This window comes from Mauremys reevesii, linkage group 23 (assembly GCF_016161935.1).
Source record: "Mauremys reevesii isolate NIE-2019 linkage group 23, ASM1616193v1, whole genome shotgun sequence".
In the NCBI taxonomy this organism is placed as follows: domain Eukaryota; kingdom Metazoa; phylum Chordata; order Testudines; family Geoemydidae; genus Mauremys; species Mauremys reevesii.
The window spans coordinates 1,577,733-1,591,936 of NC_052645.1; the positions used below are offsets into that span (position 1 = coordinate 1,577,733).

A 14,204-nucleotide genomic window follows, 5' to 3' on the forward strand; every position below is an offset into this window, starting at 1 on the left:
GATCAGGACGGGAGTTTTGACCTGCTCTGTTTCTGACCTGGGCTGGTTCACCCCTCCTGAGGCAACCTGGAGACCCCAAACTCCCCCAGGATCACCATATTGATGCCAAACTTAGTGCGGACACCCGATCAGCACAGCCCCCTGCAGCCCAGAACTCCTGAGCTCAAGCGATCCACTGGCCTCAGTCTCCCCAGGAGCTGGGATCACAGGTACCAGCCACAGGGCCCAGCTTGTTTCTCAGCCTGGCAGCTGGAGCTTTAAACTCTGCTTGTGAGCTCTGTGCCTTGGCCAGACGGGGACAGCCTGGAACTGGGAAATGCTTCTGCTCCCCCCGCCCCGTCTCATGTCGAGCTGCAGGCGCCGCTGTCCTCCCAGATAAGATCCCGGATGTTTCGGTGCCCCCCATCCCCCGCCCAGGTGTCCGGGTACCTCTGCCCCCCCTACAGAATCCTGGATGTGTGGGTGTCCGTCCCTCTCAGAGGATCCCGGAGTGTGGATGCCCTTGTCCCCCCCTACAACATCCTGGGTGTGTGGGTGCCACTCTCCCACCCGTAGATCTCTGGTGGGTGGGTCCCCAGGGTGTGAGTGCTCCCATCCCCCGATACAGGCGGCGGGGGGGGGGTATAACTGGCTCTCCCTGTCTTGCCCAGGCGGTGCTACAGCAGCTGTTCACAGGGGCAGCAGCCCCACTGTCAACCTGCAGCTTTAACCTGCTCCAGGGGTGACCTGCTTCACCCTCCTGTGGGAGCCCGGGGACCCCAAACTTCCCAGAATCACCTGATTGATGCCGAGCTTAGCACAGACACCGGCTCAGCATGGCAGGGTGCTGCCCTGAGCCCTGACAATCAGCTTCCCTCCGCCTCCTGCTGCACAGCGAGGATCCCACGCGAGAGGCTTTGTTCCCAGTTTGTTCAGGAGCGTCCCAGGCTCCAGCTGTAAACTCCGCTGGTCAGTTCTAATCTTTGGCCACACGGGGGCGGCAGTAACGGTCCCATCTAAACGCTGTTTGCGTTCGGCCCTTCGGATCGCAGATTGTAACCCGCGGGCAGATCTCTGAGCGCAGCCAAATCCCTCCCCAAACTGAACATTGAAGCAGCAGCTCCCATTGGAAAGATCAGGATTTTTGCCTTTAAAAACAAGGGAAATATCTGCAGCGAGAAACTGAAGAAGCTCAATTGATTTCATTGACTCCATGAATGTTCCTCTGTGTCCCCCTAAGAGTCATGCCCCACATTTTGGGGACCACTGAACCCTACTCGCTAAGCAGGGGCTAGTGATGCCAAAGTCCAGGGAAAGGGAGAACAAGTGCGGGGCCCCCAGCACTGGAGCCATGTGAAGGGGCTGCAGGAGAGGAGCAATGGCTGGTGGCCCAGGGAATTAAGGGCAAAGGGGGCACAGGAGGGGGCAGGAGTTAGAGGTGAAGGAGGTGCAAGGGTTGGGAGTGCAGGAGCTAGCGGTAAAGGGGGAGTGGGGATCGTCCAGGGGCAATGGGGAAGTGCCAAAGTACAAGCTTTGCCCAGGGCACCATTTTCCCTAATGCTGGTCTGAGCAAACAATTGGAAATGACCCTTCAGTGAGACCAGAACCATAGTGTAGAAAAGCCCCTTTGTTAAGTGGTGGTGGCTGAGGGCTTAGAGAAATGGGTTAGAAAACAGCAGCCACTTGTCTGTGGAGGTTTGATTCTTGCCTGCTAAGCCAGGCTGGTGTGTGGTGTCTCCACGGCTGTACTTTCAGTGTCTGATCTGCCACAGGGAGCCAAGTCTAGACATACTCAGAGGCTCTATGCCAGGGTTCCTCAAACTTCCTTTCACTACAACCCCTTTTTGCCAAAAAAAACCAACCAAAAAACTTACTACATGACCCTAGAAAGACACACCAAGCCCCTCTACACTGAGCACAGGCAGAGGAGACAAAGCCTGAGCCCTGCCCCAGTTGGGGGAGGGCAAAACCAGAGCTTGAGGGATTCAGCCCTGGGTGGTGGGGCTCAGACTTTTGGTTTCAGCCCCAGGCACCAACAAGTCTAATGCCAGCCCTGGCGACCCCATTAAAACAGGGTTATGACCCACTTTGGGGTCTTGCCCCACAGTTTGAGAACCACTGCTCTAGGCTGATGGGAGAGAGTTTTCCTGGGGGTGTAGTTAATCCACTTCCCAAGAGGTGGCAGCTATGTCAGTGGGAGAAGCTATATCGGTGGGTGTGCAAGCTGTGGTGTTTACCACATTTAAGAAGTTTAATCAAACCCCATTTTGAAAACCACCTGTGGTCTGGGAATGGCAAAGGAGCTCGATGAATCAGGGTTTGTCCTTCAAAGTCCTGGACATCACGATTCCATATTCCTGTTGTCATTGGGGATATTGCTCAGTGTTAGAGTGCTTAACTGCAGTTCAAATAGTCCTCAGTTCAAACCCCCGTGTTCTCTTATAACCTTCTTTCTTTTTTTTTAAAAAGTTAAACATTTTCATTTCCATTCCCCATTCTGTTCAGGGGCTCCTCTATACAGGAGTGCTTGATAACAATGTAAACACTCAACATTTTGCTGTCCAAATGCATAAAAACCTAGCAAAGCTGTCCATCAGCTGAAATCAGTTCCAATCCTCTAAGTGTCTAGTTTATGTTTTCATCAGTTAAACAAAGGTATCATACGAATGTACATTTGCAGATCCCTCTTCTCCAGGAGCTGTGCTGTGCAGAAGAAGAAGAACCACATCCAGCTGCAGTTCAGGAGTCTGATGACCAAAGAGCCACAAATTGTTCTCAGGGCTGGAGAAAAATGCCGTCTAGTGAGCTATTGAACGAGCTCAACCTGTTTAGCTTATCAAAAGAAGATTGAAAGGTGACTTCATTGAAGTGTTGAAGGGCCTTAATGGAGACAAAAGATTGGGTATTAAAGGGCTTTTTAATTGAGGAGAGAAAGGCATAACAAGAGCTTGTGGCTGGAAGGTGAAAAGAAACAAATTCATATTAGAAATAAGACACAAATATTCAACAGCAAGGATGATTCACCACAGGAACAAGCTACCAAGGAAAGTAGTGGATTCTCCATCTCCTGATGTCATTTAATGAAGACTAGATGCCTTTCTGGAATGTGTTTGCCCCAAAAGTAGCTCTGGTGTCATACAGGAGGCCTGTGATATGCAGGGGGTCAGATTAGATGCTCTAATGGTCTCTTCTGGCCATATAGTCGACTAATTTCTGAAAAACTGAGTGTAGCATTGGGAACTGTTTCCGATGTTTTCCTGTCTAGCCGGCTTGCTTCCTAGAACAAACGCTCCTTGAGTGGGGTGATCCACAGGGAGTAGCTCAAACCTCCAAAGTGCATGTGCAGGGGCAGGACATTGGCACAGCAAGGGATGGGTGTGGCAGTGACATCACAAAGGCTTTTTGCAGGACCTCAGGCTATTGGTCAAAGGTGGTGGGGAGGTGGTGACCTCACAGAGAGATGCTGACATCAGCCAGGCAGGACAGGGGCGAGGGGCCAGGGAAACCTCAGAGACCCTGTGGCTTTGCTTCAGCAAGTCTCCTTCTCCAGGTCTCTCTTTGAGGACTGAGAGAGTATTCGGGTTCATGGACGTGAGTGCCAGGAGGAAGCTTTTTCGAGTTTTCTCCTTCCCTTTTCCTGATTTTACTAGAAAACAGCCATCCCTGTTTAGAAGGTTGAAGCCTCCTCGAGGTTTGAAACCTGTTCAGTCTGATCCATCTGGTGACAGTTGAATTCTAGGCATGGAAAACACGAACTTAAGGAGGCAGAATTTTATTCCGCACCTGGGATTTTGTCCCTTAGAATCACTGGGGTCATTAGGGTTTGTCCTTTCTGTTTCACCTTTTCCTCCATCCATCCATCCCTCTCTCCTTTCTCTTTGTCTCTTGCTTCTTTTGTCCTTTCTCCTGTTCCCCTCCCAACACCAGGAGGGCTGTGTGTGTCTGTGTGTGTTGCGGGGGAGTGCTCTGCAGCTCCCACTCTGGGAGGTCCACCCAAAAATGTGGGGCTGAAATAGTGCTTGGGCAGTGATCCCCACCAGTGACCTGGGCCATCCTTTGGGCGAGAACCCTCAGCCTCCCGTCCTCAGTCTCTACCCTGATTGGCTGAGCAGGGGGTTATTGACAGGGAGGAGACTCAGGTCCTTGTTGTTCTCTTTTAAGCCCAAGGAAATAAGTCATAACCAGTCATATGTTTGATGAATTTTGCTGCTTCTCTGCATTAGTGGTCTCTGAGCAGTTCATGATTCTCTCTAACATTGCAGTTCTCCTCAAATACTTGCTGAATAATTACTGTGCACTGTTGTTGGTCTGGAGCTCATCTGAGAGCACTTTATTCAGGTCATTCAGTGTCTGAAATTCAAGATCCGATGGTTAGTTTGAAAATCAGGGCTCTTGGGTCCTATTCCCAACTCTGCCACTGACTGGCCGTGTGACCTAAGACAAGTCAATTCTCCTTTCTCAGCCTTAGCTTCTCCCTCTTTCAAGTAGGGATAATAATGATCCTTTCCTACCTACCTCACGGTGGGTGGGGATCCATTGGAGAGTGTCACTAGGAGTAGTGCATAATATGCAGTGTCCTATCACGTTTACTCAGAGCAGATTATGACATAATAGAATAGCTGAAATAGTCTATTTGATTTGTATTTTTTTATTTTGAAATTGTTAAGAGCAGCAGTTACTTAGCTCAGACTGAAGCATCTTATCTAATGTTTGAGATCTAAGTGTCTCCTCTTTGTGTGCGACGAGACAATTTAACACACTGTGACAAACAGGAGATGCTTTTGTTTTGCAACAAAATATTTTTGCAAAGAACTTTCATCTCACTTGTTTTGATTTCGAGAAACAAACTGGTTTAGTCTGAGGGGGATTTTCTGACAGAAATGGTTTCAATGAAATTTCCCCACCATCTCGATTCCTGGGCTCTATCCTTTTCTCTGGGTTTTTTTTGTCCATTAGAACAGGAGTCAGGACTGTTGGCTTCTCTTTCTGGCTCTGTCACCACCTTGCTGTGTAGGCCCTTGGGAAGGTCACTTCCCTTCTTTGTACTTCAGGCTTCTCCCCATCTGTCCAATGAGAACAGGGACAGTTCTCGAACTCTGGGCAGTCATTTTCGGCGGGGCCCCGGCAGGGATAACTAAAAATTTATAAGACTTTCATTTAAGGGATGTGTCACAGTACGTATTTTTTGTACCAATAGCGTTACCATGCGTCCGTATTTTCCCAGGAGGAATTTTTAAATTTTTAAATTTTTAAAATTCCTCCCAGACAGTGATTTAAGAACCAAAAAGCCTGACATGTCCAGGAAAATACGTGTGTATGTTAACCCTACCTAAAGTTCTTTTTTAAAAAGATGGGCCTGAACCAGAAACGAATTCCGTTTTACATGTGTGGGTCCCTGCCACTCCCTGGGGCTGTGCTAGGGTGACCAGATGTCCTGATTTTATAGGGACAGTCCCAATTTTTGGGACTTTTTCTTATATAGGATCCTAATAAACCCCACCCCCGTCCCGATTTTTCACACTTGCTGTCTGGTCACCCTACGGTGTGCACATGTGTGGGTTCCAGCTGCTCCCTGCCCCCCTCATTGAAGCAGGTGTGCAGGGTTACTGCCCTGGGAACTGCAGGGCACCAGTGGACATGGGGCTGACTGGAAGTAGGGTCTGGCTGCAGGCAGGGCAAGGGGTGCGGGGCTGGCTGGAGATGGGGTGTGCGGGACTGGCTGGCTTCAGGCAGGGGGGTGCAGCAGGGGTTGGCTGGAGACAAGGCAGGAGGTGCGGGGCCGGTGGTGTAGGGCTGGTGCGGGCAGGGGAGTGTGGGGAGCTGGCTGGCTTCAGGCAGAGATGCAGGAGGTACGACTGGGGTTGGGTGGAGACAGGGCACGGGGTGCAGGGCGGGCTGCTGGGGGTGCGGGGCTGGTTCAGGCAGGGTGTGCAGCAGGGGCTGGCTGTGAGCAGGAGGTGCAGGGCTGGCTGGAGACAGGGGCTGGCTGTGGGCAGGGCAGGGGGTGCAGGGCTGGCTGGAGATGGACTGGCTGTGGGCAGGAGGTGTGGGGCTGGCTGTGGGCAGGGGCTGGTGTAGGCAGGGCAGGGGGTGAGGGGCTGGAGGCAGGGCAGGGGGTGCAGGGCTGGCTGGAGATGGGCTGGTGCAGGCAGGGGGTGTGGGGCTGGCTGGAGGCCGGGGCTGGTGCAGGCAGGGCAGGGGGTGCGGGGCTGGAGGCAGGGCCGGGGGTGCTGGGCTGGCTGGAGATGGGCTGGTGCAGGCAGGGGGTGGGGGGCGGGGTGGCGGCTGGGGCGGGTGCTGGCTGGGCCGGGGGTGAGGGGCTGGAGGCAAGGCAGGGGGTGCAACAGGGACTGGCTGCGAGCAGGAGATGCAGGGCTGGCTGGAGATGGGCTGGTGCAGGCAGGGCAGGGGGTGCAGGGCTGGCTGGAAATGGGCTGGCTGCAGGCAGGGGGTGTGGGGCTGGCTGGAGGCAGGGGCTGGTGCAGGCAGGGCAGGGGGTGAGGGGCTGGAGGCAGGGCAGGGGGTGCAGCAGGGGCTGGCTGCAGGCAGGGGGTGCGGGTACAGAGGGTACAGCCCACCCTGTACGGTAAGTGCTCCCTCCTCCTCCCTCCCCCACTGGGATAGCAGCAGCAGCCTGGGATTCGGGGGCTATTTAAAGGGCCCAGGGCTCCCCTGCTTCTACCGCCCGGCCCTTTAAATAGCTCTGGGAGCCCTGGGGAAGCGGCGGGGCTCTGGGGGCTATTTAAAGGGCCGGGGCGGTAGAAGCAATGGGAACCCTGGACCTTTTAAATAGCCCCCAGCGTCCCACAGCCCTACCCCAGCCCTATCCCAGCCCCTGCTGGGAGCCCCAGGCCCTTTAAATTGCCCCCTGGGGAAGCCGGGCCACCCTGGTACAGCGCACCAGCTCTTGCCAGTACGCAGAACCAGGGCTTGGGCACGGGGCCCTCTTAGGAGTGGGGCCCAATTCAGGGGAATCGGGAGAATCGGCCTAAAGCTGGCCCTGTGTGGGGGTGGGGTGGGGTGGGGCAGGACTTGGTCCCATTCTGGGCACCACCAAAAATTATCCAAACCTGCCGCCCCTGTCCAGCCCAACCTTCTGCTGATGCACCTCAGCCCACACCCCTGCAGGGTTTGAAGCTTCCATTGCTTAAACTCCAGGACACTGAGGGATTTCAGCTCCCCTTTGCCCACAGGGAGCTTTCACCCCACTCCCAGCCAGGTTCTTGTCCATGGGATCACTGTAGGGTGGCTGGGTCCCGCTGTGTCTTTTCTCACTCTGTGACAGGCCAGGGTGCAATAACTGGGGCATCTGAGCCAGGGCCGCCCAGAGGGGGGGGCAAAGAGGGCAATTTGCCCCGGGCTCCGCAGGGGCCCCCAAGAGAACAGCGGGGGCTCCCGCCTCCGCCCCTCTCTTGGAGCCTCAGCGCATCAAACGCCGAGTCTCCGCCGGGGCCCCTGAGCCCCGCCCCGCTCCGAGCCGCGTCGTCAGGGGGCGGGACTGGGAGCTCTGGGCTGAGCTCTGCTCCCTCCGCTCGGCGTGGAGCTCCCAGCCCCGCCCCCTCCCCACGCGGCTCTGAGCAGGATGGAGCTCAGGCCCCGCCGGCCACACGCTGTGGCTGTTCCGGCGAGGCGCTGAGACTCTGGGCGAGGAGGGAGCCGGGGGTAAGAGGTTGGGGGCGGGGGCCGCCGCCGAAGCGCAACCCGGTCTTCGGCGGTAATTCGGCGGCGGGGAGCCCCTTCCGTTCCGGGACCCGCTGCCGAAGTGCCCCAAAGACCTGCGGTGGGGGCCCCCCGCCGCCGAATTACCGCCGAAGACCGGGCTGCACATTCCCTGCTCTGAGGGCCAAACCTGCGGTCCTTGAGGCTGCTGGTTCTTAGGGGTCACTTTGCAGCAGGGCCAGATTTGATGTGTGGGGCAGAGAGAGTGGGTGCCCTGGACTCAGGGTGCAGAGATGCACTCAGCCCTCTCCCCTGCATTGGGTGGGGGGTGCTGCCACCCCCTGCTGGAAGGTAATGGGAGGGGAGGGGCACTGTGAGCCGCTCAACACCTGATCCGGTGGCAGAAGTGGTGTGGGAAGCTCCAGCTGTTTCTAGGGTCTGCTCTTTCCACCTGCCTATGAAGTCCAGCTTTCCCCAGCACATTCACTGTGCTGCAATTGGGTCACTGTTTCCATGGCTGAGCAGCAAAGAATCGCTCCCAGTTTCCCTTCTATCGGCAGCAGGATTAGCCTGTGTCAGTGGTTAATGAGGTGGATCTAGTTGTAGACTGTTATTCATTCCCCACCTTGACAATTCACACAGTCCCTTTCCTACTCAAATCCCCAGCACCTCGGTGATCCTGGTAGCAGGGGTTGGGTCCTGAGATTTTCAGGGTCCTTTTTACCCTCCACCTGGAGTGAAATCAGCTTTTCCCCATCCCAGACAATCCATGAAATAACAACAGGGCATAAAGAAAAGGGGAGGAACATCTCACGGCCAGGGCTGGATGTGCCCAGGGCCCCCTGCTTGTCCATTGTTTCCCTGCAATTTGGCCCCCTGCTTTGCACAAGGGACAGAGAAAGATCTTGCTGTTCCTGTGTCTGTGCAAGGAAAATTGTGCTTCCCTAGGAAAGAGAGGCGGGAAATGGCCCCATGGTGGGACAATATCCTCAGGATTAAGACCTAAGGACTCAGGCTGAGAACTGATAGAACTGCACTCATCTGGGATTTAACAAATTGTCTTCCCTGGAGCAGGGCCAGATCCAGTGTTTTTGCCACCCCAAGTGGAAAAAAAAAAGCTGCAATCAACTGCAGCTCTACCTCTGCTGCTTTTGGCGTCCAGTCCTTCCCTCTGAGAGGGACGAATTGCCACTGAAGCCTCCCCTTTCCATTGACCACCCCAGGGACCTGCTTGCTGTGCTGGTGCCTGGAACCAGCCCTGCCATAGAGACACTGGGAAGATGGGGGGAATCAGGAAAATAATATGGATTTGTTTATATTGTAAGTGAAGAAAAACTAAAGCAGTTTTGGTTTAAAGTCATTTCTCCTTGACTGGGAATTGAACCCAGACCATGGCAATGAAAGTACCACATCCTAACCACGAGAGCACCAGGGAGGTAATTATGTTGTTTTTCCTCTCACTTATGCTACACTTTCTTAGGCTACTTTCTATCCAATTTCTGAAACTGTTCCATTGTCCATTCCCTGAGGGGCTAAGAGCAGAGAACCCCTGTGCTCAGGGTCACAACCTCAGCCCAACCCAAGCCACTGAGACAAACTCCAATGATGCTTCCTCCATCAGGATCACAGAGCCACACAAAGAAAACCCATGAGGAACAATCCTCCTCTGCCTTAATTTACCCCATCGCAACCCTCTCAGCAGCCGACTCTTGTGGGAAAGACACTGAGCTAATAGGAGCTCTGGCACAGAGACCAAGGCAGGGGTGTTGCTCCTCAGTGGGAGCTGATCACATTCTGACTCTGGAGGAGGAGGGAAAGGCCATGGCCACATGATGGGGCCAGTATGTACCACAACATGGTTCTTTTATGTGGGATGACTTGATCCTGGCCTGGTGTCTGGCTGTGGAATTTACTGTTTACTATTTTTATCCTGCGTATTTAAAGATGAAACTGCTTTACAAAAGCTCCTTTATTCTAGGTGATACAAACAGGTCACTTCCCAGCTAGTTCAAGGAGATGGAATTTTCCTGACCCACAGGGAACTGAAACTAACATGCTCAAGATCACACATTCCTTAGGAGAAAACGAAGGGGGAAAAAACAAACAAAACCCACCAAACCGTTGCTGTTTCTACCCAAATGATCAATGAGACCAGAAAGGGAGACTGTGCAATTAACTGTCTGGTACTACACTGACTCTGCAGTTACTTGGATGCAGACACACCCAGCTCTACGGTTGGGAAACGTACAGAGACTCTGCTGCTGCTCATGAACTAGCAGCACATGACCTCTGAACAGCTGCCATTCGAATGCATCTGAAAGTCACAAGGAACAACGATCTGTGTTAAAGGAAGGCTGCCATTTATTAGAGCCCCAGTTGATGCCATGTGCACAAAGAGAGGATTGAATGTGTAACAGGGAGTTTGGTAAATCTTGGTTATTTTAGTTTTGTAACAGGCTCCTGTCCACCCCCAGTAGAGTTTTCAGTCCCAATGGCAACTTACTTACCAAATGTAATACAGACTAGTCCATTCCTCCCACGTGGATGTGGTTCTTGTTCTTCTGCACATTGTAACCCATGGAGGCCAAGGACCTGTCTCTTCATGTGTCTTTGTTTAATTGATGAAAACAAACCAAGAGACTTAGAGGATTGAAAGTGATTTCTGCTGGGGGACGTTTGCTAGGTGTTTATGCATTTGCACAGGAAAACAGTAAGTGTGTCCATTCATTTCAGGAATCCCTATATAGTAGAGCTCCTGAGCATACTAGAAATGGAATTATTTTTATTGAAGAAACAGGCTTGTAAGGGGCACTTGGATTTGAACCAAGGACCACTTGATTTGCCGTCAAACACTCGACCACTGAGCTATACCCCCCTGACATTTACATAGGCAAGTCCGTGATCTTAAGGATTTTGAAGGACGGGCTCTGCCTCAGAGAGCTCCTTTTCTATTCCCAGACCACAGGGTTTAAAAATGGGGTTTGATTAAACTTTATATACACATGTAGACACCACAGCTTGCACACCCACCAACATAACTTCCCCCCGCTGACATAGCTACCACCTCTCGGGGAGATGGGTTAACTGCACGGACGGGACAGTTCTCTCCCCTCCGCTTAGAGCAGCTTCATTATTTATGAATAGGTGGGAAATAACCTCCTGAATGGACAGGAACCAATGTATCAGATATTGCTGTGTCTGCATTCAATATGGGTAACTGGTCATATTGGGCTGGATTAGTAGGAGCATTGCCAGCAGATGGAGGGAAGTGATTATTCCCCTCTAGTCAGCACTGGTGAGGCCACATCTGGAGCATTGCGTCCAGTTCCCACATACACACACACACACTACAGAAACAAATTGGAGAGAGTCTAGGGGGCAGGGGACTTACAGGGAGAGGCTGAAGGCAGGGCTGCCCAGAGGGGGGCAGCGGGGGTCAATTTGCCCCAGGGCCCCCAGGAGAATACAGGATTCTATAGTGTTACAACTTTTTTTTATGGAAGGGGCCCCTGAAATTGTTTTGCCCCAGGCCCCCTGAATCCTGTGGGCGGCCCCTTCCCAGACCGTGGTGCTGTCCCCCCCTCCACCCCCTTCCCTCGTTCTCCTCCCTCCGAGGCCCCCCCTGTGCTCCACCCTCACTCCCATTTGGCCACTTCCCACCCCTGCTCTTTGGCTGAGGCCTGCTGATCGCTCGCTCCTCTCCTCCCGCAAAGCCTCCTCGTGCCTCTCCACCCCATACCCGAAGGTCTGCCTGCTGCCCCCCCTCTCTGCCCCTCCCCGGAGACCTACCCAGTCCACCTCCTTCTTTGATCATCTCTTGTTATTCCTTGAAACATCAAGGATGGAATAAAAAGCGAGTTTACTCCAGGGTGAGGAAAGAAAGGACCCATCAACCCCCTGGCAAAGCTCAGTGCCCCAGAGAAAACCTGCCCCCTGCTATCGCAATCACTGATGTACTGGGGATATGATGGGAAAGGGACTGTCTGAATACTTGAGGCAGGATATGGACAAAAATCTACAGCAACGTCATTAGCCACAAATGCACTCTCCTCATGCTCCAGCCAGAAGGGAAAGGAGCAGGAATTCTTGCAATTCAGCCATGGACACACTTACACAAGGGCACAGCAGTGTGTGTGTTGTGGAAGCTGGTCTGAGGAAACAACTGGAGTTGATCACTCAGTGAGAACAGAACTAGAGTGCAGTGAAAGCTACATACCAGGCAAATAGTTGTGGCTGAGTGGTTAAGGTGATGGACTAGAAATCCATTGGGGTCTCCCTGCGCAGGTTCAAATCCTGCCAGCTACACAGGAAGTTGTGGTTCTTTAGTTTCAATGGAGCTGGGTCTTGTCTCACTCTTCAGTTATGTCTACATGAAAGAATAATGTGGCTTTAGTTAAAGTGTTTTAATTGAACAGTTGTTGCATGTCCACCCTATGCCCCTGTGTCACCAGAGCACATCCATGCTAGCATCTCTTGGATCGCCACAGAGAGCAGTGCATTGTGGGTAGCTATCCCACTGTGCAGCTGGCTGCAGGGTGCTTTGGGAAGGGTTTGCAATGCCTCACGGGCTGGTACAGCGTCACATGATGCAGGTTTCTATCCCATTGTTCCAGGGGCAACCTACTATTGTGCCTGCTGGTTTTCAACTGCATTGTGCGTGGGGGGGTAGAGAGCGTGTGTGGGGAGACAGTGTGTGCGTTGCGGAAGAGTGAGTGTGTCGCACACTGTCTCTAAGCTCAGACAGCTGCTGGAAGCAACCAGTCCTGAGGCAGGGGACAGCCCCGACATCAGGCCCCCTTCTCTCCCTGTCTCAGCTCAGCACAGCACTCTCTGTCACACACACACACACACACACACACTGCTGCCTGCTTAGCTCGGTGTCAGGGGGGCTGGAACAGAGGGTTAGAGCACCATGGCCCCACCACTCTTTACTGGCTGTTAGGACAAATGATGGGGGGGAGGTTGCAGTCTTGGGGAAGAGGCGTCTGTGGGTGTGGCCTCGGGGAGAGGTGCTGTGAGTGGGGTCCTTAGGAAGGGGTGTCATGGGGTGCCACAGTTTGGACAACGGTGCCCCCACTGTAAGGAAGCTTCTGCCGCCCCTGCTCTGTGTTGGCAGAGCGGGAGAGCAGCACCCACGGCAGTGATGTGCTCCCTGGGGCTCCGGCAGGGGGGCTCGGGAGGTGATTTAAAGGGCCAGGGGCTCCGGCCACTGCAGGGAGCCCTGGGCCCTTTAAATCACCAGCCTGTGGAAGCCAGGACGGGCTGGCACAGCGTATCAGCTCTTGCCGGTACCCCATACTGGAACATACCGGCTTACTTTCACCTCCGGAAGGTCCTCACATGGATCAATAAATGGTCAAAAGACAAGAAACAAAGGGTAGGAATAAACGGTCAGTTTTCAGGATGGAAACAGGTAACTAGTGGTGTCTGTATTGGGACCAGGACTAGTCAACATATTCATAAACAACCTGCTAAACAGTGAGCTGACAAAATTTGCAGATGATCCAAAACTACCAGCTTGCTGCCTAGAACGAACGCTCCTTGAATGGGGTGATCGACAGGGAATCATAGAATCATAGAACTTAAGATCAGAAGGGACCATTATGATCATCTAGTCTGACCTCCCGCAAGATGCAGGCCACAAAAGCTGACCCACCCACTCCTGAAATAATTCTCTCCCTTGACTCAGCTGTTGAAGTCCCCAAATCCTGATTTAAAGACTTCAAGTAGCAGATAATCCTCCAGCAAGCGACCCCTGCCCCATGCTGCGGAGGAAGGCGAAAAACCTCCAGGGTCTCTGCCAATCTACCCTGGAGGAAAATTCCTTCCCGACCCCAAATATGGCGATCAGCTGAACCCCGAGTATGCGGGCAAGACTCTCCAGCCAGACACTCAGGAAAAAGACTTTCAATATCCCAACATTGACCCTCGGTACTAATTACCAGTGGTTGCACGTTATTGACCTAATGACTAAATCACGTTCTATTATCAAACAATTCCCTCCATAAACTTATCAAGCTTAATCTTAAAGCCAGAGGTCCTTCGCCCACACTGTTTCCTCGGTAGGCTGTTCCAGAATTTCTCTCCCCTGATTGTTAGAAACCTTCATCTAATTTCAAGCCTAAACTTCCCGACTGCCAATTTATATCCATTTGTTCTTGAGGGAGTAGCTCAAACCCCCAAAGTGCCTGGCCAGGGGCAGGACATTGGCCCAGCAAGGGAGGGGTGTGGCAGTGACATCACAAAGGCCTTTTGCAGGACCTCAGACTATTGGTCGAAGGTGGTGGGGAGGTGGTGACCTCACAGAGAGATGCTGACATCAGCCAGGCAGGACAGGGGCGAGGGGCCAGGGAAACCTCAGAGACCCCTGTGGCTTTGCTTCAGCAAGTCTCCTTCTCCAGGTCTCTCTTTGAGGGCTGAGAGAGTATTCGGGTTCACGGACGTGAGTGCCAGGAGGAACCTCTTTCGAGTTTTCTCCTTCTCTTTTAGTGATTTTACTAGAAAACAACCGTCCCTGTTTAGAAGGTAAGAGCCTCCTCAAGGTTTGAAACCTGTTCAGTCTGATC

General features: G+C 53.1%; 1 non-coding gene across 1 annotated transcript; it reads left to right on the top strand.

The window, feature by feature from the left end:
• The first annotated feature begins 11,861 nt into the window (after positions 1-11,861).
• Positions 11,862-11,943, top strand: TRNAS-AGA. The gene has a single exon. It is a non-coding gene; the product is annotated as a tRNA-Ser (tRNA).
• The last annotated feature ends 2,261 nt before the right edge of the window (positions 11,944-14,204 follow it).